We start from the raw sequence: 24,712 nt of genomic DNA, 5'->3' as shown, positions 1-24,712 counted from the left end.
GCCCCAAAACATCACTGCTCTAGAGGAGATCTGCATGGAGGAGGAGATCTGCATGGAGGATGGGCCAACATACCAGCAACAGTGTGTGCCAACCTTGTGAAGACTTCCAGGAAACGTCTGACCTCTGTCATTGCCAACAAAGGATATATAACAAAGTATTGACATGAACTTTTGATATTGACCAAATACTTATTTTCCACCATAATTTGCAAATCAATTCTTTCCAGATCAGCCAATGTGATTGTCTGGATTTGTTTTCTCATTTTGTCTCTCATAGTTGAGGTCTCCCTATGATGCCAATTACAGGCCTCTCTCATCTTTGTAAGTGGGAGAACTTGCACCATTGGTGGCGACTAAATACTTTTTTGCCCCACTGTATACGGAATAAATAAAATGTAAATATATATATTAAAAAATTATATATATAATTATATTTAAACAAAACTAGCTTACTTCAGTATAGAAAACAGGCAACTGCTTTTTTGCCAGGTAAAAAAAATAAACAGAACCAATCATATTTTAATATTATTATTATCATCTTTATAAAGTATTGCAACAAACCCAACCTCCACCTAAACCCCCCTCAGGCTAAGAAACGATGAAACATTGATCCCATACATGCCGTCTTTTTCCAAAAATCTGATCTTACAAAAATCTAGGGGACATGAAAGAACAGAAAGAGAAGCCACGCCCCCAGAGACTGACAGAAAGCAGCTACCTGACATTTCTCCACGCCTTTGTCCAGGCTCCCATCCTTCTCAAGACCCCAAATCTTCCCAATCTAACCCAGAATGTTGTGCACCACCACCTCGACAGGAAGGAAATGTTTGTGAATGGAAACCTGACACCGTGCATTCCACGTGTAGTAACGCACTACTAAGCTAACTAGAAAAAGTTTCTCAAAATCAAAATCCCGGTGAGTTTGAAAGGCTCCGTAAGACCACTCCGCGTAGCCCAGAGCCCCCAGACTTCTATATTGAAGGGACGCTGAAGCAAGAAATGGTCTATCGTCTCCTCCACCCCACCGCACTCCACTTTTGGACAACCACGGTTCTCCGCAGAGCGATGCTTCAGGTTGCCCTTCACATAGAGTCTGCCATGAAATGATCGCCAGGCCAAATCCCGAAACTTTAAAGGGATTCTCTCCAGATTCATCAAATGCAGACCCTCCCTCATAACACGGACTAGGCAGTCCCTCAAGACCAATGGCTCACTAAAGGCAGATTCAACAACCCTCCTCTCCAGGACCTTCCTAGGAAGAGACTTAATTTCCTCCGCCGTCACTCGCCATTGCCGAAACATTTTCAGACATGGGGAAACATAAGCCGGGAGCTTACCATGTTGGACCCTCAGGCTTTTCACTGGCCCACCATTCTCCCAGCTCCGCAGAAAAGGCCTAAACCAGAACTGAAAAATACCAACCCACCCAGGCGGTTCCTCTGCCAGCATGCTACCAAAATTATGTTCCAAAAACATTGAAGAAAAGAAAACTACCGGGTTGACCATACCTAGGCCACCCATCCGCCTGGGAAGGTAGGTTACAGACCTCTTAATGAGGTTTAGTTTGTGCCCCCATAACAGCTGGAAGAAACAACTGTAGATCCTCGCATAGAGAGACACTGGCAAAACACAAAGCTGACATACAGAAATACCGGGATCAGGTAAGTTTTAATCAGGTCAATCCTTTCCCTGTAAGAGAGTTTCCAATCCTTCCAGCTGGCCACCTTGGCATCGGCATCTTGTAGCCGGCTTACCCAATTTGCAAGGCTGTAATCACCGGGACCAAATCTGATGCCTAAAACTTTAATTTCCTGCTGGGGCTCTGGGAAGGCGTCCGGAAGGGTAAAGCCTTCGCCTTCCTCTCCCATCCAGAAAACCTCACTCTTATCCTGATTGATCTTTGAGCCAGATGCCTCAGCATACTGTTCCATCACCGAGACCACCTCCTCCGCCTCCTGCCTCAGCATAATGTTCCATCACCAATAACCCCTCCTCCACCTCCTGCCTCAGCGTACTGTTCCATCACCGAGACCACCTCCTCCGCCTCCTGCCTCAGCATAATGTTCCATCACCGATAACCCCTCCTCCACCTCCTGCCTCAGCGTACTGTTCCATCACCGAGACCACCTCCTCCATAGCATACTGTTCCATCACCGAGACCACCTCCTCCGCCTCCTGCGTCCCGGAGATGAAAACAGACACGTCATCAGCATAGGCCACGACCCTCAGAGGGGGCTCCCCAGGAATGCCCAAAGGAACTCCACACATCTTCCAATGAAGGGATTGATTGTGAATGCATATAGCAGAGGACTCAAAGGACACCCCTGATGCACACCTGAGCCAACCCCAAAGGGCCGTCCAATCCAACCATTTACAAGCATGAAGCTTTCAGCCCCTCTGTATAAAGTTTTTAGCCAATCAATAAAGCCCCCCCTCCAGGCCATACTTGCCAAAAAGCAGTCATAGGTACTCATGATTGACCCAATCAAAAGCTTTGGCCTGATCCAATGCCAGCAGAAACTTTCCCCAGCCTGCAGCCCTGCACCGCTCCAGGGCCTCCCGGACAGCTAACACCGCTGAAAAAGTGCTTCTTCCCTGAACCGAACAGTGCTGATGGCGAGAAAGTAAATTGCCTGCAACAGACGATAAACGCCAGAAAATGATCTTTGCCAATATCTTCCTATCCTAGAAGGCTAATGGGCCGCCAATTCTCGAGGAATCCTTACCCTTTGACAGAAGAATCACTGCAGATTGTCGCATGGAGTGAGAGAGCGAACCCTCTCTCAGACAGCCATTAAACACCTCCACCAAATATGGGGCCAGAGGAACCTTAAAGTGCTTATAAAACTCGGCTGTCAATCCGTCTGGCCCAGGCGACTTCATGGCAAGCTGATCAAAAGCTTTCACCACCTCATCTGCCGTGATGTCTTCTGTCAAACTCACAAGAGAACTGCCATTTCCCAGTCCTGGAGTAGAGTCCAGAAAACCCAACATGCTCGCCCGATCGAGGTCCCTCCTACCCAGGACTCACAGGAGAACTGCCATTTCCCAGTCCTGGAGTAGAGTCCAGAAAACCCAACATGCTCGCCCAATCGAGGTCCCTCCTACCCAGGAGGTCAGCATAATATGACCTGGAGGTTTCCAGGATCCCTGACTTGGACTTTGTCAGGGAACCCGTACTGTCAACCAGGCCTACAACTGACTTAACTGCTCTACCTTGTTTGCAGTTCTGGTAAGGGTCGGGCGAGTGATATTTCCCATAATCCCTTTCCAGAACCAAAGAGGCATGCCTGTCATATTGACACTGCCTGAGCAAGAGTTTGACCTCAGAGATCGTCCCTGGATCTCCATTATTCGAGACAAGCCTATCGAGCTTCCTCCGCAGACGCTGGTAGGTGACATACTTATCAAGCTGTTTATTTCTTCCTATGGCCTTGAAAAACCCAACGATCCTTCGTTTTGTAAGCTCCCACCACTCAGACTTACTGCTTCAAAAGTCCATGATTGATACCTGTGCCTGAAAAAAATCCTCAAAGGATTGACTCACCTTCTCATCGTCCAGGAGTGCCAAATTCAGCTTCCAGGTACCCCTTCCCCTAGGTGGTGTATCGGGGCCACTCAGAGTCACAGACAGAATACAGAAAACTCCACCGCCTGACACACTGGTGCCAAGAAGGTGGAGTTCCCCTTTAAAAAAAACCCTATCTATTCTACTCTGACTAGCACCTCGCTGAAAAGTGAATCCCGTGTCGTCTGGGCAGCAATGAATGTGCACATCAACCAGACCTGCCTCTCTAGCTATTTTGTTTAAAAAAAAAGCCGTCACAGTCCAGCCTGACTCCGGTCCCTCTCCTGTCCTTAGTCCTAGTGACGGTGTTAAAGTCACCACCGAAGACAACTTGCTGGGCTGTAAAAAGGAAAGGCTTGATCTTCATGAAGAGGCATTTCCTGTCCCATTTTGTCTGGAGCCCATAGATGTCAATCAGGTGCAGGTCCTGACCCCCCATGGAGACGTCTAAGACCATGCATCTCCCCATTTCTACCTCAATAATCCGCCGACAGGTTACCATGCCAGAAAAAAGTACCGCAACTCCAGTGTAAGGCTCAGCCACAAGAGACCAGAAGGAGGGGCCACGCTTCCAGATGAATATCTGCCAAACTGGACAACCTGGTCTCTTGAAAAAACAAAATATCAGCATCAAACCTGCTGAGCAAAATTAAGGCCATGTTACGAGCGCTTACTGATTTTATGCTGGAGACATTAATGGTCGCCACCTTCAAAGGAGTGGGAACCGCCATCAGGATGATTGAGGTACGCGTTTCTTTGCCTGCTTACCCCCCTCCCTACTTAGAGATCCTGCATGCTTCAGTGTCCTCTGCTTCCTCCTCCATGGAAACCACAGACTCATCACCGGAAGATCCTTTCATCCTGCACCCTCCCAGGTTCAGATACAGGCACATCCTTCTTCCTCTTCCCAGACTTTCTATTTGCCTCCAACCACTCCATATCATCATTTGACAACCTGGACTGCAAATCCCCCTCCCCTTCCCTTCCACCATCACCCACAACATCATCCACCCTACTCTCTCCACTCACCACAGCACCCCCACCATCATCCACTCCACCCCCCCAGTGCCTCACGCCCTCTGATCCTCAGACACCAGGGAGTTGGGGTCAGTGCAACCATACACACTGGCCCAGCTCCCTCTATAGCCCCCCTACCTCTGGGGAAACTGACACAGGAGGATCAGACACAACATCCATGGACACAGACTCGGGGGGCACAACACAAGGAGATGACATACTAGATGGATCATCAGACACTGGGACCACAGAGACAGAGACATTGGGAACCCCTGGCACAGCCTCCCTCTCCTCTGCCTCCTCCATGTCCATATTAAAACTTAATACAGAGCTTGGGCTGTCCAGGGTAGAACACAACAATCTTATCTTTCCAATGAAGGCTGAGGAGGGCAGATGCTGGACCACATTCCCACACACATACAGCCTCATCTGCACCGACCACCCACCAGTACATATCCCTCTCTCATCCACACCAACCATCCACCAGTCCATATCCCCCTCTCAGCAATACCGACCACCCAACAGTCCATATCCCCTTCTCATCCACAATCTTCTTCAGAGGGGTCAGTTGCTCCCCAAATCTTCTCAGCCACACAGCCAAGTCAGCAGAAGGAATTGACTCATTCCTTACTAAGATGGTGACCATCTTAACTAGAGGTTGGCGTGAGACAAGCCTTGGGACGAGTACCTTCTACTCCGGCAGACCCCTATACACATGATCATACTTCTCTCAGAAAATATTGAGAGACTCGGGGTGCACAAAGGACAGATCATACTCATAGGAGCCCACTGGACTGATCAAAGAGAGGATGTCATCAGCCTTAAAACCCATCACCAAAATCCTGTCCACCACCTCCTGACCGGGGGGAGCACCCCCACCTTCCCACCTGAGCTGCACCACATTCCACCTCCTGAAGGATAGGGGTGCAGATGGCAGACCTGCAGCAGACCTCCCCCAGAGCTAACAGCCTGATGCGACCCCCTCCTCCCAGCCAGAGCCCCAGCATAGCTTTTATTTGCAGCATTAGTTGTATCAGACCTTAAAGCTGCACCCCGCCCATTGTTTGCAGGAACCTCAGAGCCCCCACTCTGCAAACTACCATCAGAGGCAGCAGCAGTCACTCCATCCACCAACACACAGGCATTCCCCTTTCCAGCATTGCAAGCACTCTTATCATCCACATGTTTCCTTTCACTCGTGGCACTACTGCTCCCAGCAGACCCACTCACACCAGATGCTCCTGTCTCCCCCTCCCCCAACATATTCCTCTTAGGTAAAAGCCTTCCACTCCTGGTCACTCTCCCCTGGGTTTCAGCAACACCTTTCACAGTGCTGCTGACATTTTCCCTCCCACCATTTTCTGCTGCATTTGCAGCCATCAGCAGGGATTGTCCAGCCAAAATCTCAGATCCCACCTTTACCTTCCCCGCAGCAGAGTCCATAGTCACAGGATTCCCAGTCCCAGCAGAGTCCACAGTCACAGGATTCCCAGTCCCAGCAGAGTCCACAGTCACAGGATTCCCAGTCCCAGCAGAGTCCACAGTCACAGGATTCCCAGTCCCAGCAGAGTCCATAGTCACAGGATTCCCAGTCCCAGCAGAGTCCACAGTCACAGGATTCCCAGTCCCAGCAGAGTCCACAGTCACTGAATTCCCAGTCCCAGCAGAGTCCACAGTCACAGGATTCCCAGTCCCAGCAGAGTCCACAGTCACTGAATTCCCAGTCCCAGCAGAGTCCACAGTCACAGGATTCCCAGTCCCAGCAGAATGCAGGCACAGTAGCCATCTTCCATGCAGAGCTTCAGACACAGGAGGATTTCCCTCCAAAACACTGCAGTGCACATGGCTGTCCATACTGGAGTCCAAACTGTCACTTTTCATAAAGCGTGGCTTTGCTGTCTTTTTTCCCTTCACAGGACCAGGTACAGAGTCCTCACCATCATCCTCATCTGCAGAATCCTTGGAAAACTGGAAGGTTCTTCCACTTAGGGGAGACTCCATTTCATTAATGAACTTTAGCAGCCCTCCGCCATTTTCCTCTACCTCCTGTGCTGTTCCTCCAGCTTGCTGGGGAGGGAGGCAGAGGCTGACATTTCCTCCAGGGAAGCAGATCCTGAGGTGGATGGGATACCAGGGGCAGCATCCAGGACCCCCTCCTCACTCTCCACCCGTACTGCCACCGCCGATGCTGGATCCTTACTGGTGTCTCCCTTCATTTTCCAGAACCTTTCCTCATTCTGGAACTTCTCCTGGAATGCTCTGCTCTTTTCCTTCAGCACTTTCACCAAATTCTGCTGCTTCTTGATGGTGTCCTCCAAACCTTTCATCTCCGGCTTCAGACTCTGGCGCAGCTTCATGACGTCCCCCAAACCTTTCATCTCCGGCTTCAGACTCTGCCGCTGCTTCATGACATCCTCCAAACCTTTCCTCTCCGGCTTCATACTCTGCCGCTGCTTCATGACGTCCTCCAAACCTTTCATCTCCGGCTTCAGACTCTGCCGCTGCTTCATGACGTCCCCCAAACCTTTCATCTCCGGCTTCAGACTCTGCCGCTGCTTCATGACGTCCTCCAAACCTTTCATCTCCGGCTTCAGACTCTGCCGCTGCTTCATGACGTCCTCCAAACCTTTCATCTCCGGCTTCAGACTCTGCCGCTGCTTCATGACATCCTCCAAACCTTTCATCTCCGGCTTCAGACTCTGCCGCTGCTTCATGACATCCTCCAAACCTTTCATCTCCGGCTTCAGACTCTGCCGCTGCTTCATGACGTCCTCCAAACCTTTCATCTCCGGCTTCAGACTCTGCCGCTGCTTCATGGCGTCCTCCAAACCTTTCATCTCCGGCTTTAGACTCTGCCGCTGCTTCAAGACGTCCCCCAAACCTTTCATCTCCGGCTTCAGACTCTGCCGCTGCTTCATGACATCCTCCAAACCTTTCATCTCCGGCTTCAGACTCTGCCGCTGCTTCATGACATCCTCCAAACCTTTCATCTCCGGCTTCAGACTCTGCCGCTGCTTCATGACGTCCTCCAAACCTTTCATCTCTGGCTTCAGACTCTGCCGCTTGCTGCTTCATGCCTTATCATGGAGAACTTTCTTCTTCTTTAATCTGCTTTCAGGTTCATCAGCTTTTCTTCCTCCTTTGCAATTCTTACTAAATAATCAGCAACCCGCTCTCTGAAAACAGGGAGGGATTCCCCTCTTTTAGGGCCAAAGCCAAGGTCTTCAGGTGTAGGTGAAGCATGGGAGGGCAAGCTGGGTCCCGCAGGGGGAACATGGCCTGAGTCTATCCCAAAGGAGGCCATGTTTCTGGGGCCAGGCAAGCAGGCCTGGCCCCCTAGTGTCTGAAGAGGGTGAGCAACTGCACAACAACCTCTCTGGTGCAGAGTGTAGGCTCCTCTGGTACAGAGACTGATGGGACTGTGGGGGAGGGGACAATAGAGTATAAGCTCCTCTGGTACAGAGACTGATGTGACTGTGGGGGATGGGAAATTAGAGTGTAAGCTCCTCTGGTACAGAGACTGATGTGACTGTGGGGGAGGGGGCATTAGAGTGTAAGCTCTTCTGGTACAGAGACTGATGGGACTGGGGGGAGGGGACATTAGAGTGTAAGCTCCTCTGGTACAGAGACTGTGGGGGAGGGGACATTAGAGTGTAAGCTCCTCTGGTACAGAGACTGTGGGGGAGGGGACGTTAGAGTGTAAGCTCCTCTGGTACGGAGACTGATGGGACTGCGGGGGAGGGGACATTAGAGTGTAAGCTCCTCTGGTACAGAGACTGATGGGACTGTGGGGGAGGGGACATTAGAGTGTAAGCTCCTCTGGTACAGAGACTGATGGGACTGCGGGGGAGGGGACATTAGAGTGTAAGCTCCTCTGGTACAGAGACTGATGGGACTGTGGGGGAGGGGACATTAGAGTGTAAGCTCCTCTGGTACAGAGACTGTGGGGGAGGGGACATTAGAGTGTAAGCTCCTCTGGTACAGAGACTGTGGGGGAGGGGACATTAGAGTGTAAGCTCCTCTGGTACAGAGACTGATGGGACTGGCTCAGTGATCTCTGAGTAAGTTGTTGCTCATTATTACATTTCTCTTTGCTGATAGTGGGGTGTTTCTATATAATGAGTACATATTGAAGGCTGGATGGAAATAGACCCCATCAATCATACAGGTGTCTAAATAATCTCCTATGGATGGGGATATCAGGGGTGGCTGGTGTATATGGTGATTATCTGCACCATGGAATTATGGGTAACTTCTCCCAGTACATAGATCTATTCCTCTACATACAGTATTACTAAACTTCAATTCATTTACCACTTTAAATCTCATTTCTCATTGACAACCTGCTGTATGGAGGATCAGAAAACATATTATGGAGGGTCCTGGAGTGAAATATGTGACACAATGACATTGCATTGCTGTAAAACCTCGATGAGCCACCATTGGTGGAGCAAGGCCACACCAGAAGGACAGCTGATAGATGGGGGGAGTTGCTTAGAAGGAAGAATATTTTGTTCTGATTAAAAGTTGTATTTTTTGTTATTTTTGTATGTGCAGTTTATTGCCTCTGATTAGTGCTGATCCTATGGCCGTGTTTTATCTCCTTTCATATGTTTTTTGTAATTATTTGTTGATCTACTCAATTTCCAGTAGTCAACTATATTTCCGCTGGAGGGTCGACAATGGTTTCTAGCTGCCATTGAAATTGCTAGAGCATTTTTGGTGTATCACTGGGCCCAATGAAAGCAAGCCCCCACATTACCACCCACTGGCTTGCAATTTTGGACCTACACTGTGCCAAGTGAATACAATGCCCTACAGCTCCTCCTCCGCACTGTGCCAAGTGAATACAATGCCCTACAGCTCCTCCTCCGCACTGTGCCCAGTGAAGACAATGCCCTACAGCTCCTCCTCCAAACTGTGCCAAGTGAATACAATGCCCTACAGCTCCTCCTCCAAACTGTGCCAAGTGAATACAATGCCCTACAGCTCCTCCTCCAAACTGTGCCAAGTGAAGACAATGCCCTACAGCTCCTCCTCCGCACTGTGCCAAGTGAATACAATGCCCTACAGCTCCTCCTCCAAACTGTGCCAAGTGAATACAATGCCCTACAGCTCCTCCTCCAAACTGTGCCAAGTGAATACAATGCCCTACAGCTCCTCCTCCAAACTGTGCCAAGTGAATACAATGCCCTACAGCTCCTCCTCCAAACTGTGCCAAGTGAAGACAATGCCCTACAGCTCCTCCTCCAAACTGTGCCAAGTGAAGACAATGCCCTACAGCTCCTCCTCCGCACTGTGCCAAGTGAATACAATGCCCTACAGCTCCTCCTGTTTTGCCTCAAAACAAAGTGTTTTTAACACTACTACAATCGCTCACTAATACACGGATTAGGCTTAATAAATATTAAAGCAAAACATGATTTATTGAATAAGTTCTGTTAGTATAATAACATAAGAATTGTCAGAATTGCAAATCATATTTAGATCATATTATAGCAAGAATAAAGCATCAATACATCACCGGATATTGTAGCATCACCCGTTGCCCAACGATTGGGGGACTCTCAGCAATCAGCAAAGGGGAAATCCGGGAAATCACCGCAAGGCACATCTGCCGCGTCTTCAATGAGTCCCAAATTCCCCTAGAATCCCCCGTCTTTTATATACATAATTTGCAGTGTCCTTGTTTACTGCCATGCGCAGTAGACTCTATTTGTGTAACTATTGCGACTATGAACCTTGACTTGTTAGACTATATATCTTATAACTATAAATCCTTGACTGATTGCAACTGCACATCTGGTAACTATGAATCATAGATCTAGCCTTGATAGATCTTAACAATATCCTTGTCTTATTATTCTAAACTCTAGTTACCCCTCCACTGATATATCCTACTAAAATTATGGCAATTGAGCGTCAATCATCCTTCACACATACATTCTATACACCCATGTCACATATGTATCACACCTCCTCCAAACTGTGCCAAGTGAATACAATGCCCTACAGCTCCTCCTCCACACTGTGCCAAGTAAAGACAATGCCCTACAGCTCCTCCTCCACACTGTACCAAGTGAATACAATGCCCTACAGCTCCTCCTCCACACTGTACCAAGTGAATACAATGCCCTACAGCTCCTCCTCCAAACTGTGCCAAGTGAATACAATGCCCTACAGCTCCTCCTCCAAACTGTGCCAAGTGAAGACAATGCCCTACAGCTCCTCCACCAAACTGTGCCAAGTGAATACAATGCCCTACAGCTCCTCCTCCAAACTGTGCCAAGTGAAGACAATGCCCTACAGCTCCTCCTCCAAACTGTGCCAAGTGAATACAATGCCCTACAGCTCCTCCTCCACACTGTACCAAGTGAATACAATGCCCTACAGCTCCTCCTCCAAACTGTGCCAAGTGAAGACAATGCCCTACAGCTCCTCCACCAAACTGTGCCAAGTGAAGACAATGCCCTACAGCTCCTCCTCCAAACTGTGCCAAGTGAAGACAATGCCCTACAGCTCCTCCTCCAAACTGTGCCAAGTGAATACAATGCCCTACAGCTCCTCCTCCACACTGTACCAAGTGAATACAATGCCCTACAGCTCCTCCTCCAAACTGTGCCAAGTGAAGACAATGCCCTACAGCTCCTCCTCCGCACTGTGCCAAGTGAATACAATGCCCTACAGCTCCTCCTCCACATTGTGCCAAGTGAACACAATGCCCTACAGCTCCTCCTCCACATTGTGCCAAGTGAACACAATGCCCTACAGCTCCTCCTCCGCACTGTGCCAAGTGAACACAATGCCCTACAGCTCCTCCTCCGCACTGTGCCAAGTGAATACCATGCCCTACAGCTCCTCCTCCGCATTGTGCCAAGTGAAGACAATGCCTACAGCTCCTCCTCCACATTGTGCCAAGTGAATACAATGCCCTACAGCTCCTCCTCCGCACTGTGCCAAGTAAAGACCATGCCCTACAGCTCCTCCTCCACACTGTACCAAGTGAATACAATGCCCTACAGCTCCTCCTCCGCACTGTGCCAAGTAAAGACAATGCCCTACAGCTCCTCCTCCACACTGTACCAAGTGAATACAATGCCCTACAGCTCCTCCTCCGTATTGTGCCAAGTGAAGACAATGCCCTACAGCTCCTCCTCCACATTGTGCCAAGTGAAGACCATGCCCTACAGCTCCTCCTCCACATTGTGCCAAGTGAAGACCATGTCCTACAGCTCCTTCTCCACACTGTGCCAAGTGAAGACAATACTCTACAGCTCAGCCTCCACATTGTGCCAAGTGAATACCATGCCCTACAGCTCATCCTCCACACTGTACCAAGTGAATACCATACCCTACAGCTCCTTCTCCACACTGTACCAAGTGAACACAATGCCCTACAGCTCCTCCTCTGCATTGTGCCAAGTGAAGACAATGCCCTACAGCTCCTCCTCCATGTTGTGCCAAGTGAAGACCATGCCCTACAGCTCCCCCTCCACGTTGTGCCAAGTGAAGACCAAGCCCTACAGCTCCTCCTCTGGACTGGGCCAAGTGAAGACCATGCCCTACAGCTCCTCCTCTGGACTGGGCCAAGTGAAGACCATGCCCTACAGCTCCTCCTCTGGACTGGGCCAAGTGAAGACCATGCCCTACAGCTCCTCCTCTGGACTGGGCCAAGTGAAGACCATGCCCTACAGCTCCTCCTCTGGCCTGGGCCAAGTGAAGACCAAGCCCTACAGCTCCTCCTCTGGACTGGGCCAAGTGAAGACCATGCCCTACAGCTCCTCCTCTGGACTGGGCCAAGTGAAGACCAAGCCCTACAGCTCCTCCTCTGGACTGGGCCAAGTGAAGACCATGCCCTACAGCTCCTCCTCTGGACTGGGCCAAATGAAGACAATGCCCTACAGCTCCTCCTCCTCATTGTGCCAAATAAAGACAATGCTAGGGGCTTGATTATATACACCTGTGTCTATGGAGGGGAGTGGGACACCTGAATCACATGATTTGGGGGGCTGGCCAATACTTTTGGCAATATAGTGTACAATCACACATCCTATTGATGTAATGACCAGTCCCAATCTATCTGCTAAACATAGTAACTGGCTATGGATATGCAGTGGGCAGTGGCAGTCTGAAGTTCAAAATGGCAGTACTGTGGAAATGTAAGGATGCTGCTGGTAGTCCATACAATGTGATGTCAGCAACATCAATAGGATAGCTTTAGGCCTTGGGATGTAGATTCTCCTGGGGGCATTGGGGGTGGAGTGGGGTGTCACAGTGGAGGAGGGAATACCGGGGTTGCTGGTAGGTGGCATGTATGGGGAGGTTTAGGAGGTCTGCCCTATGGTGGGGGGGGGGGCAATTCCAGCATGCATACCAACATTGTACATGTTTTTAGTCCAATCATAGTAAAGTCTGCTTTTTGGTCGCTTCGGAGGTGCTGTATTCTTTGTGGGTTGTTTTTTCTAACACTCCAGATAGTTGCTAGCCCGTCATGTGATCTGCCAAACCAAGTTTCTTATATTCCCATGAAGTCGAAATTCTCCACCACGTATCAGCAGGTCCAGGTCTTCTATTTCATTGGTTAGGCTCCCCGCATTTGTGTACATGCCTCGTAGTTTTGAGTGGGCGCATTTTATTTCCTCCTTAGTTGTTCTTTGGCTGTGATTTTCTTTTGTATCCAAATAATTTGTCTTTGGGGGATGGACATTAAGCAATTTACACCCGAGGAGGTACCATCCCTATTGGCTATATATGAAGGAAAAATGCATATTGGGACTTTAAATGTGCCTCCAAAGCTATGATACAAACAAAACATATAAGTATAAAATGATTACTTTATTTAATATATATCACATAAATGCACTAAATGAATTTAAAAACGTGTAAACATCTCAGCCATCCAGTATAGCTGTACGCATATTCATAAAATCGTATTCAGAAGTCTTCAACGCGTTTCGCTGGAAAATCCGCTTCATCAAGAACTTGAATGTCGATATAAAGTTGCTGAAACAAGATATACATATAAATTATAATCAGAAAAGTTACATAACAATATTACCTTCATAAAGTCATCTCTCTTTTTTTATGGAGGTACATTTAACCCCTTGGCGCCGAGCATAAGCAAATTTGTGGCCCCACTGGACTGCGCTTTAGTGGGACCACTAATTTGCATACCTGTCTTTGTGCTGGGAGTATGCCACATGGCGCACTCCCAGCACAAGGACCAGGGTGTCAGTGAGAGCCCCTGGTCCCGTTCTAATGATCGGTACCCAAAACGCTCTATTCTGGGTCACATGATCGCTGTGAAAGCCTCTGATTGGATATCACAGTGATCGGTCACTGTCAGGGATCCCGGGTCCTCGGCGGCGCGCGCATGCGCAGACCGCCGATCCGTCCCAGCCGGCGAGCGCAGAATCCTCGGCGATCGCAGCGGCCGCGCATGCGCAGTAGCGATCGCGGCCGCACCAATGGGAGAGCAGGGCGCCCTATTTAAAGCTGCCTGTGCATCTCCAAATTGCCGCAAGGTCTCGTTCCTGTTCCTGTAAGTACGCTCCTTGTTGCCAAACTCTGCCTGTCCTGTTTATGCTGACCTTCTCCTGCTCTGACCCCGGCTCGTCCCTGACCATCCTTCTGCCTGACCTCCTGCACCGCGCTGCCCGCTACCTGCTGAACCTGGCTTGTGACCCCGACCATTCTCCGCTTACTCCCCCCGTACCACGCTGCCCGCACAATACCGACCCGGCTAGTCTGACCTCGCCTACTCCTGATAGCTGCCCATCCATCCCGCTCGGATCGGGATCTGTCATCCCATCCGTCCCGCTCGGATCGGGATCTGTCATCCCCTTCACAGCAGGCTCTACCCGGGCACATACCCTCAGCGGGACCCCTCTGCCACCGCCGGGGGTGCCCAGGGACGCGACCTGGTTTCAGTCTTGCACCAAGTCCATCCCCACCATCAGGGGCCCTGGTGAAAAGGCAGACTGGGACTTAGACTCCGCGTCCTGGGAAACCCCGTGCCGTGGACCACTAGAGATCCCGTTGGTCGGAGCCTGACAGTACCTTGCGGCCATGACTGAGCCTGGAAGGGGAACTTCCCCTCTGGACGACATCTGTCGACAGATGGAGACCCTTACACTGGGAATTAGGGGCCTACAGGAAGGTTATACGGTATTGGACAGACGCACGCAGTCCTTAGCTACCCCTACCAGGGGGTCTGGGGAACCCATTAGGAAGACTCCGGGGTTGTTACCCGCACCAGAACCCCGTGTCCCCACACCGGAACGTTTTTCCGGAGACCGAAGTAGATTCAGGGCCTTTCGTAACTCCTGTCAGTTATACTTTGACCTCCAGCCTCAGACCTTTTCCTCCGAATCAGTGAGGGTAGGGTTCATTATTTCCCTACTACAGGGGGGACCCCAAGACTGGGCCCACCGTCTCCGAGAGAAGCGAGACCCACTATTGCAGTCAGTGACGGTATTTTTTGAGGCTATGGCCCTCTTGTATGACGACCCACTGCGCACCGCAACGGCCGAGAAGGCCCTATATACACTCAGGCAGGGTCACCGGACAGTGGAGGAGTATGCCGCCGAATTCAGGCGTTGGCATAGTGACTGCCAATGGAACGAGGCGGCTCTGCACCACCAGTTCCGCGTAGGGTTAGCTGAACCCCTGAAGGACGAATTGGCCCGAATAGACATACCTAGCACTTTGGAGGCCTTGATAGTTTTGACTATTCGAATTGACCGCCGGTTATGGGAGCACAGGCAGGGAAGATGCAACCAAGGACAAGGATCAACTGGAACACCCCCTCAGGCCTCTACCCAGTTACAGCCGGCAGGCCAGAATCAGGTTGCCATGGATTCACCCGAGACCGGGCCATCGGGAAGGATCCGACCGACACTTACGCCTGAGGAACGCCAGAGGCGTCTTGCCAACCATCTCTGCCTCTACTGTGGGGGAACAGGCCATGTGGTACGTACCTGTCCAGCCAAGAGGGGTAAGTGTTCCGCTGTTTTCTCTACAGTCACTTCTAACAGTGTGGGCAATACTAGCTATCTGGCGGTACCTGTGTCACTTCAGCTGCCGGGGAGAACAGTGGTGACCACGGCTATTGTGGATTCTGGGGCGTGTAGTTGCTTCATAGATTTAGACTTTGCAGTTCAGCAACAAATTCCCCTACAAACCAAGGAGGTGGGATTGAATATTTTTCTAGCAGATGGTTCACGTATTAAGTCAGGGGTGGTGGACCACGAGACCCCACCTATCCGTACTACCATATCGACCCATCATGAAGAACTCCTTCGGTTGGACGCCATAGCATCCCCACTATTTCCAATTATTTTGGGGCTCCCGTGGTTACGAGCCCATAATCCCCAGGTGGACTGGAAGGCGGGTTCTATGCAGTTCCTCTCCCCATACTGCCAGCAGCATTGCCTCCCTAAGATCTCCCCGATTCCACCGCAAATTTAAAAATGTCCTGCCCTTCAAAGAAATTGGCTCCCAAGTTCTTGGGGCCTTTCCGGGTCAAACGTAAGGTCAACGAGGTGGCATACGAGCTGGCACTGCCCGAATCTATGAAGGTTCATCCGGTCTTCCATGTGTCCCTGTTGAAACCGGCAACTCCAGACCCCTTCCCGGATCGAAGGTCTAAGCCACCGGAGGCAGTAGACGTGGATGGGGAGGAGGAATTTGAAGCTATCTTAGATTGCAGGAAGAGGGGAGGCCAAACTCAGTTTCTGGTTAAATGGAAAGGATATGGGGCGGAGGAAAATTCATGGGAGCCGGCCCAAAATGTGCACGCCCCAAGGCTTGTGCGGGAATTTTTTCGGAACCAGCCGTTGAGTAGGGGTCGGTTGGGCATCCGGAGGTTGCCCGTAGGGGGGGGGCAATGTCAGGGATCCCGGGTCCTCGGCGGCGCGCGCATGCGCAGACCGCCGATCCGTCCCAGCCGGCGAGCGCAGAATCCTCGGCGATCGCGGCGGCCGCGCATGCGCAGTAGCGATCGCGGCCGCACCAATGGGAGAGCAGGGCGCCCTATTTAAAGCTGCCTGTGCATCTCCAAATTGCCGCAAGGTCTCGTTCCTGTTCCTGTAAGTACGCTCCTTGTTGCCAAACTCTGCCTGTCCTGTTTATGCTGACCTTCTCCTGCTCTGACCCCGGCTCGTCCCTGACCATCCTTCTGCCTGACCTCCTGCACCGCGCTGCCCGCTACCTGCTGAACCTGGCTTGTGACCCCGACCATTCTCCGCTTACTCCCCCCGTACCACGCTGCCCGCACAATACCGACCCGGCTAGTCTGACCTCGCCTACTCCTGATAGCTGCCCATCCATCCCGCTCGGATCGGGATCTGTCATCCCATCCGTCCCGCTCGGATCGGGATCTGTCATCCCCTTCACAGCAGGCTCTACCCGGGCACATACCCTCAGCGGGACCCCTCTGCCACCGCCGGGGGTGCCCAGGGACGCGACCTGGTTTCAGTCTTGCACCAAGTCCATCCCCACCATCAGGGGCCCTGGTGAAAAGGCAGACTGGGACTTAGACTCCGCGTCCTGGGAAACCCCGTGCCGTGGACCACTAGAGATCCCGTTGGTCGGAGCCTGACAGTCACTGTGAAGCACGCCCCCCTTGTTTTCTCTCTCTGAATAGAAATACATTGTTTCATTATATACATCCTATTATACATTGTATCATTATATACATTCTATTATACATTGTATCATTATATACATCCTATTATACATTGTATCATTATATACATTATATTATACATTGTATTGTTATATACATCCTATTATACATTGTATCATTATATACATTCCATTATACATTGTTTCATTATATACATCCTATTATACATTGTTTCTATTATACATTGTATCATTATATACATTCCATTATACATTGTTTCATTATATACATCCTATTATACATTGTTTCTATTATACATTGTATCATTATATACATTCCATTATACATTGTTTCATTATATACATCCTATTATACATTGTTTCATTATATACATTCTATTATACATTGTATCATTATATACATCCTATTATACATTGTATCATTATATACATTATATTATACATTGTATTGTTATATACATTCCATTATACATTGTATCATTATATACATTCTATTATACATTGTATCATTATATACATTCCATTATACATTGTATCATTATATACATCCCATTATACATTGTATCGTTATATACATTCTATTATACATTGTATTGTTATATACATCCTATTATACATTGTATCATTATATACATTCCATTATACATTGTATCGTTATATACATCCCATTATACATTGTATCGTTATATACATCCTATTATACATTGTATCGTTATATACATTCCATTATACATTGTATCATTATATACATTCTATTATACATTGTATCATTATATACATCCTATTATACATTGTATCATTATATACATCCCATTATACATTGTATCATTATATACATCTATTATACATTGTATCATTATATACATTCCATTATACATTGTATCATTATATACTTTCTATTATACATTGTATTGTTATATACATTCCATTATACATTGTATCGTAATATACAATCTATTATACATTGTATCATTATATACATCCTATTATACATTGTATCATTATATACATTCCATTATACATTGTATCATTATATACATCCTATTATACATTGTATCATTATATACATTCCATTATATATTACAAATATATTCTTCAAATTTTTTTAACATATAAAAACGTATATTTATATATATATACTGTATATTTTGTAATATATAAAAACGCATTTCAACATACAGTGTATATATTGTGACAGTAGGCAGGTGAAATCACCTGGCTGCGTCCTGGATGGACGATATATTTGTCCAAGGTTCAGGCTTTATGGGGATTTGTACCACTAGAGGAAAGTGCTGAGTCCTTCAGCACTGAGGTAATGAGCCCAGCTGAAGATAGTGGGCTCATTAAACACCTCTATAAAACCTCCCAGAGTGCTTAGGGAGTTGCTCCACCCTGGAACCAGATCTGTGCCTGAACTGTCTGGGGAGCTGACCTGTTACCTGTGTGCAGAGAGACCAAAGCCTGTGTGGCTAGCCTCCAAGTACTAGCAACTAGGTATAGCAGCAGGCTGTACCTAGTGGGTAGCTAGGGAGAAGCTGTTGTTGCAGTAAGTAGCCAAGTTGGCCAGGATTTATTTTGATGTTTCTTTTTGTTTATCATTTTTTCTGTAAATATTGTAAATAAATTGCACCTGTTTGTTTTCACCTCCACTATTGTTGTGCTGTGCCTATTTTTTTTTGTGTTGTGCACCCATCCAGGGGGTCACACACACCCGCTGCCGAGCTAACCCTGTTACATATGGTGGAGGATGCGGGCAGTTGTGGTAACTAAAGGCCAGCATGGAGGAGATAATCAGACAGTTGGCTCTGGCAAATGCCAATCAACAACAGGCAAATGCAAGTTTCCAGCAGAGCATTGCAGCCCAGCAGAGGGCCTTGGAACAAGCAGAGGTCCGCCATAGGGAATTGCTGGTGCAACAGGACCAGAAACACCAGCAACAAATGGAGGCTGTTTTGAAGCAGCTCCAGCAGAGGCAGCAGACTGAGGCTGATTCTGGTAAAACACCATCATTTTCTGTGGGCCGTTTATTGCCAAAAATGACGGGAGAGGATGATCCGGAGGTGTTTCTAACCACCTTTGAAAGGACTGCTGAAAGGGAAAAGTGGCCTAAAGAACAGTGGGCTGGATTGATGGCCCCATTATTAACTGGAGAGTCGCAAAAAGCTTACTATGACCTGGAGCCGGACCAAGCCAAAAACTATGATGTGCTAAAAGTCGAAATTTTGGCCCGGTTGGGTGTTACCCTCGCTGTCCGTGCTCAGCGGGTACATAATTGGACTTTTCGGCTTGGGAAACCTCCCAGGTCACAGATGTATGATCTCATTCACCTGAGCAGGAAGTGGCTGCAGCCAGAGACTTTGACCGCCCCAAAAATTGTGGAACGTGTCGTCATGGATCGGTTCCTAAGGTCTCTGCCTACTACTATTCAAAAGTGGGTCAGCCATGGAGACCCAGAAACTGCAGACAAGCTGGTGGATCTAGTGGAGAGATACTTGGCTACTGAGAACCTGACCTCTTCTTCCAGAGACTTACGGACTTTCCACCCTAAGACCAGACCATCCCCAGCGGCGGGTAAGATGACTACAAGGGGTGAGGGTGGAGAGAGTGAGAGGGTGGGAGTATTACCCAATGTCTGGCAAGAGCGGCCAGGAAGGCCAAGGCTGCAAGAAGCGGTGAAAAAAATTGTCTGTTACCGCTGCCGGCAAGAGGGACACATTGCAGCCAATTGCCCAGTGGTGGATGAGCCTATGCAGTGTGACTTTCTGAGCAATAGACGTCAGTCGCTGTTTGCGACAGTGGTATGCACGGCCAGCCCGGGCACTGAGAAACATTTGTGCAAAATGACTGTTAATGGAAATAATATTGTGGGGTTGCTGGATTCAGGTAGCCTGGTAACCTTGATAAGAGAGGAGATGGTCACTACAAAGGTCTCTGGGCATAAAAAGGTGGCAGTGATTTGTGTGCATGGGGACACTAGGGAGTATCCCGTGGCTACTGTGTTTTTTGAGACCCCCAAAGGTAACCTGTCTCATCAGGTAGGATTGGTACCTCATTTACCACATGATGCCATTGTGGGGAGGGATTTTCCAAAATTCTGGGAACTCTGGGATTGTTCTGACCCCCCCACTGTCTCCCCTGCAGACCAGGAAGGTGAATCCCAGAAAGCGTCTGAGTGTGGTGAGGTCTCTCCCAAGTTCCCCTTGTCGGTACTAGCTGGGGAGACCCAAGGAACTGAGGAGGAGCCCGCCTCCTCAGATGAAAATCTGCCGGTTGTGGAGTTCTCGGACTTAGAGGTGCATAGGGAAAATTTTGCAACCGAACAGCTGAAAGACCCCACACTGATAAAAGCCCGGGAAAATGTAGTAAAAGTAGATGGTCAACTAGTGAGTCCTGAGAAAACTGCTGCTTATCCATACTTCCTTGTGGAAAGGGACCTACTCTATCGAGTTGCTCAAGGGGCAGAAGAAACCATTGAGCAACTGGTGGTGCCCAGACCTTACAGGAAGTTGGTGTTGGAGTTGGCCCATGGACACATCCTTGGGGGTCATTTGGGGGCGGAGAAAACACGGGAAAGAGTACTGCAGCGGTTCTATTGGCCTGGGGTCATTAAGGAGGTGGAAAATTACTGTTCCTCTTGCCCTGTGTGTCAGAAGTCGGCCCCTATGCCCCATTTCCGTAGTCCACTGGTACCTCTTCCCATCATTGAGGTCCCCTTTGAAAGGATTGCCATGGATTTGGTAGGTCCGCTGGTGAAATCCGCTAGGGGGCATCAGTACCTGTTGGTCATACTCGACTATGCCACCCGCTATCCAGAAGCAATTCCACTCCGAAATACCTCTGCCAAGACAATAGCTATGGAGCTATTCCTTGTTTTCAGCCGAGTGGGTATTTCAAAGGAACTGCTGACGGACCAGGGAACCCCCTTTATGTCCCGGGTGATGAAAGAGCTGTGCAAACTGTTCAAGGTCAAACAGTTGTGCACCTCTGTGTATCATCCCCAAACTGACGGGTTGGTGGAAAGGTTCAACAAAACCCTGAAACAAATGCTAAGGAAGGTGGTAGATAAGGATGGAAAGGGTTGGGATTATTTAGTACCCTATTTGATGTTTGCCATCCGGGAGGTACCCCAGTCCTCCACAGGGTTTTCACCATTTGAGTTGCTCTATGGGAGACACCCAAGGGGGCTGTTAGATATCGCCAAGGAAACTTGGGAAAGTGAGAGTTCTCCCCACCGGAGTGTGATTGAGCACGTCGCCCAAATGCAAGATAGAATTGCCCAGGTCATGCCTATCGTAAAGGAACATTTGTCCCAAGCACAGTTAGCGCAGCAGAGGGTGTACAATCGGGGGGCCCGGACCAGGTCATTTGCTGAAGGAGATAGAGTGCTAGTGCTAATCCCTACGGTTGAAAGCAAATTCCTGGCCAAATGGCATGGCCCCTACGAGGTGATTGAGAAAGTGAGTGAGGTGAATTACAGGGTCAGACAACCAGGAAGGCGGAAACCAGAGCAGATCTACCACATTAATCTGCTAAAGGCCTGGAGGGACAGGGAATCCCTAGTTGCTGAGGGTTTGTCACCAGCGCCATCTGACTGCTTGGTTCCGGAGGTTGGAACAGCAGTCACGCTGTCTACAGTTCAAAAACAGGAGGCTAAAGAGTTTGTGCTCCGCAACACAGATGTTTTTTCTGAGCTGCCGGGACAAACCTCGGGGGTGGAGCATGACATTATCATCCCACCGGGTGAAAGAGTAAAACTGAAACCCTATAGAATCCCAGAGGCTCGACGGGAGGCAATACGTGGGGAAGTACAGAGAATGCTAGATTTGGGGGTGATAGAGGAGTCCCAAAGTGACTGGTCCAGCCCCATAGTGTTGGTGCCCAAACCAGATGGGAGCTGGCGATTTTGTAACGACTTTCGACAGTTGAATAAAGTTACAAAATTTGACACCTACCCCATGCCAAGGATAGATGAACTAATCGACCGACTGGGAGCAGCCCGGTACATGACAACGCTAGACTTGACAAAAGGTTATTGGCAAATTCCCCTAGCTAAGTCGGCAAAGGAGAAGACTGCATTTGTAACCCCAGAAGGGTCATTCCAGTATAAAAGAATGCCGTTCGGGTTACAGAATGCACCGGCCACCTTTCAGCGAAAAATGGATCAGATTCTTCGTCCCCATCAGAAGTATGCTGCAGCGTACTTGGACGATGTGATTATCCATAGCGCAGACTGGGCCTCACATTTGCCAAAAGTTCAGGCTGTGCTAGACTCAATACGGAAAGCTGGGTTTACGGCCAACCCAAAGAAGTGTACGATTGGACAGGAGGAGGCCAGGTACCTGGGGTACACTATTGGGAGAGGGGTAATAAAACCTCAGATAAACAAAGTGGAAGCAATACAGAATTGGCCACGCCCAAATAACAAAAAGCAGGTACGGGCTTTTCTAGGAATTGCTGGCTACTATCGGCGATTCATTCCCCATTTTGCTTCTATGGCAGTACCCCTGACCAACCTGACAAAAGGGAAGGAGCCTGTCATGGTTAAGTGGTCCCCTGATGCTGAAGCAGCCTTCCAGTCTTTAAAAAGGGCCTTATGTAGCCAGCCAGTCCTATACTCACCAGACTTCTCAAAAGACTTTGTGGTCCAGACGGATGCATCCAATGTTGGCTTAGGAGCAGTGCTGTCCCAGGTTTGGCAGGGGGAGGAGCACCCAGTAATCTATCTCAGCCGAAAGCTAAAGTCTCACGAGGAAAATTACGCCACGATTGAGAAGGAGTGTTTAGGGGTAAAGTGGGCCCTAGATTCCCTTCGGTACTATCTGCTGGGCAGACATTTTGACCTGATCACAGATCACGCTCCCTTGAAATGGATGGCTCAAAATAAGGAGACCAATAGAAGGGTAAATAGGTGGTTTCTGGCCCTACAGGAATTTACCTTCACGGTGAAGCATCGCCCTGGTGTTCAGATGGGAAATGTGGATGCTTTATCCCGGGTACAGGCCTGCCTGGCTACTGGTGTTACAACCCCAAGGTTGAAACAAGAGGGGGGGGTATGTGACAGTAGGCAGGTGAAATCACCTGGTTGCGTCCTGGATGGACGATATATTTGTCCGAGGTTCAGGCTTTATGGGGATTTGTACCACTAGAGGGAAGTGCTGAGTCCTTCAGCACTGAGGTAATGAGCCCAGCTGAAGGTAGTGGGCTCATTAAACACCTCTATAAAACCTCCCAGAGTGCTTAGGGAGTTGCTCCACCCTGGAACCAGATCTGTGCCTGAACTGTCTGGGGAGCTGACCTGTTACCTGTGTGCAGAGAGACCAAAGCCTGTGTGGCTAGCCTCCAAGTACTAGCAACTAGGTATAGCAGCAGGCTGTACCTAGTGGGTAGCTAGGGAGAAGCTGTTGTTGCAGTAAGTAGCCAAGTTGGCCAGGATTTATTTTGATGTTTCTTTTTGTTTATCATTTTTTCTTTAAATATTGTAAATAAATTGCACCTGTTTGTTTTCACCTCCACTATTGTTGTGCTGTGCCTATTTTTTTTTGTATTGTGCACCCATCCAGGGGGTCACACACACCCGCTGCCGAGCTAACCCTGTTACAATATATATATATATATATATATATATATATATATATATAATACGGCCAAAATTGTAGTATTTCAAATATTTAATATATGTTAATATATTTGGAAAGAATATTTTTAAAATATATTTTTCTTCCATGTGGGGAAGAACTTCACTGGGAGACAGCAAGACAACAAGAGATCAGGAAGACCTGCAACAGGCTCAGCCCCCTGAAAATGCCCTCTTCTTGAAGGTCTCAGCTCAAAGGTCGCCATTTTGGCAACACTACAGAGATCCCGCGATTTGCCCGGTTTCAAAACATAATCTCACGTTTGCTCTTTATCTAACTTGCTGTCCATGATGAAAAAGCAGACGTGGTAACGCACGTGGTCATAAGAGCACCAGTTTCACAGTTCCCGATGTACACAAGACAATGTCTTTTGGCACATTGACTTATGAAGGTGGGTGCTTCCTGTGACTGTGACATTTGTTAGCCTGCTACAAAACTAGTCTCAAAACATGTTGATGCCACCTCGTACTATCCCTAACTGCTTCAATTGCACCACTGAGTACAGTCCAACAGCTATCAAATGACTTTGGGCCCCTATTGATGCACTTTAGGGTCCAACTCCGGGTCACTAAAGCATTATGCCTTGAAGGGTTATTGATACATTTAGGTCCTGGGGAATAATAAAAGAAGCTTTACTTCTTCCTCCACTGCTAGATTGGTAACCGCAGCATCTTCTACTCCATGTTCAGTCTAAGGTCCTGAGGTCATCAAGACCAAAGCAAGATCTACAGCACTGATGACAAGTACCATCTGCTGCCCTAGCATGGGGGAGCGCCCTCTACCAGGGGAGTGGGGGATCAGGCAAGTAAATGTATGTCTCCTCTGCCTTAGGCAAAGTGGGCAA

The sequence above is a fragment of the Staurois parvus genome, unplaced genomic scaffold (genome assembly GCF_062004578.1).
Source record: "Staurois parvus isolate SC_StPar_1 unplaced genomic scaffold, SC_StPar_1.0 ptg001076l, whole genome shotgun sequence".
In the NCBI taxonomy this organism is placed as follows: Eukaryota; Metazoa; Chordata; class Amphibia; order Anura; family Ranidae; genus Staurois; species Staurois parvus.
The sequence above is the reverse complement of the archived record's forward strand: the minus strand, read 5'-3'. Positions refer to the sequence as shown.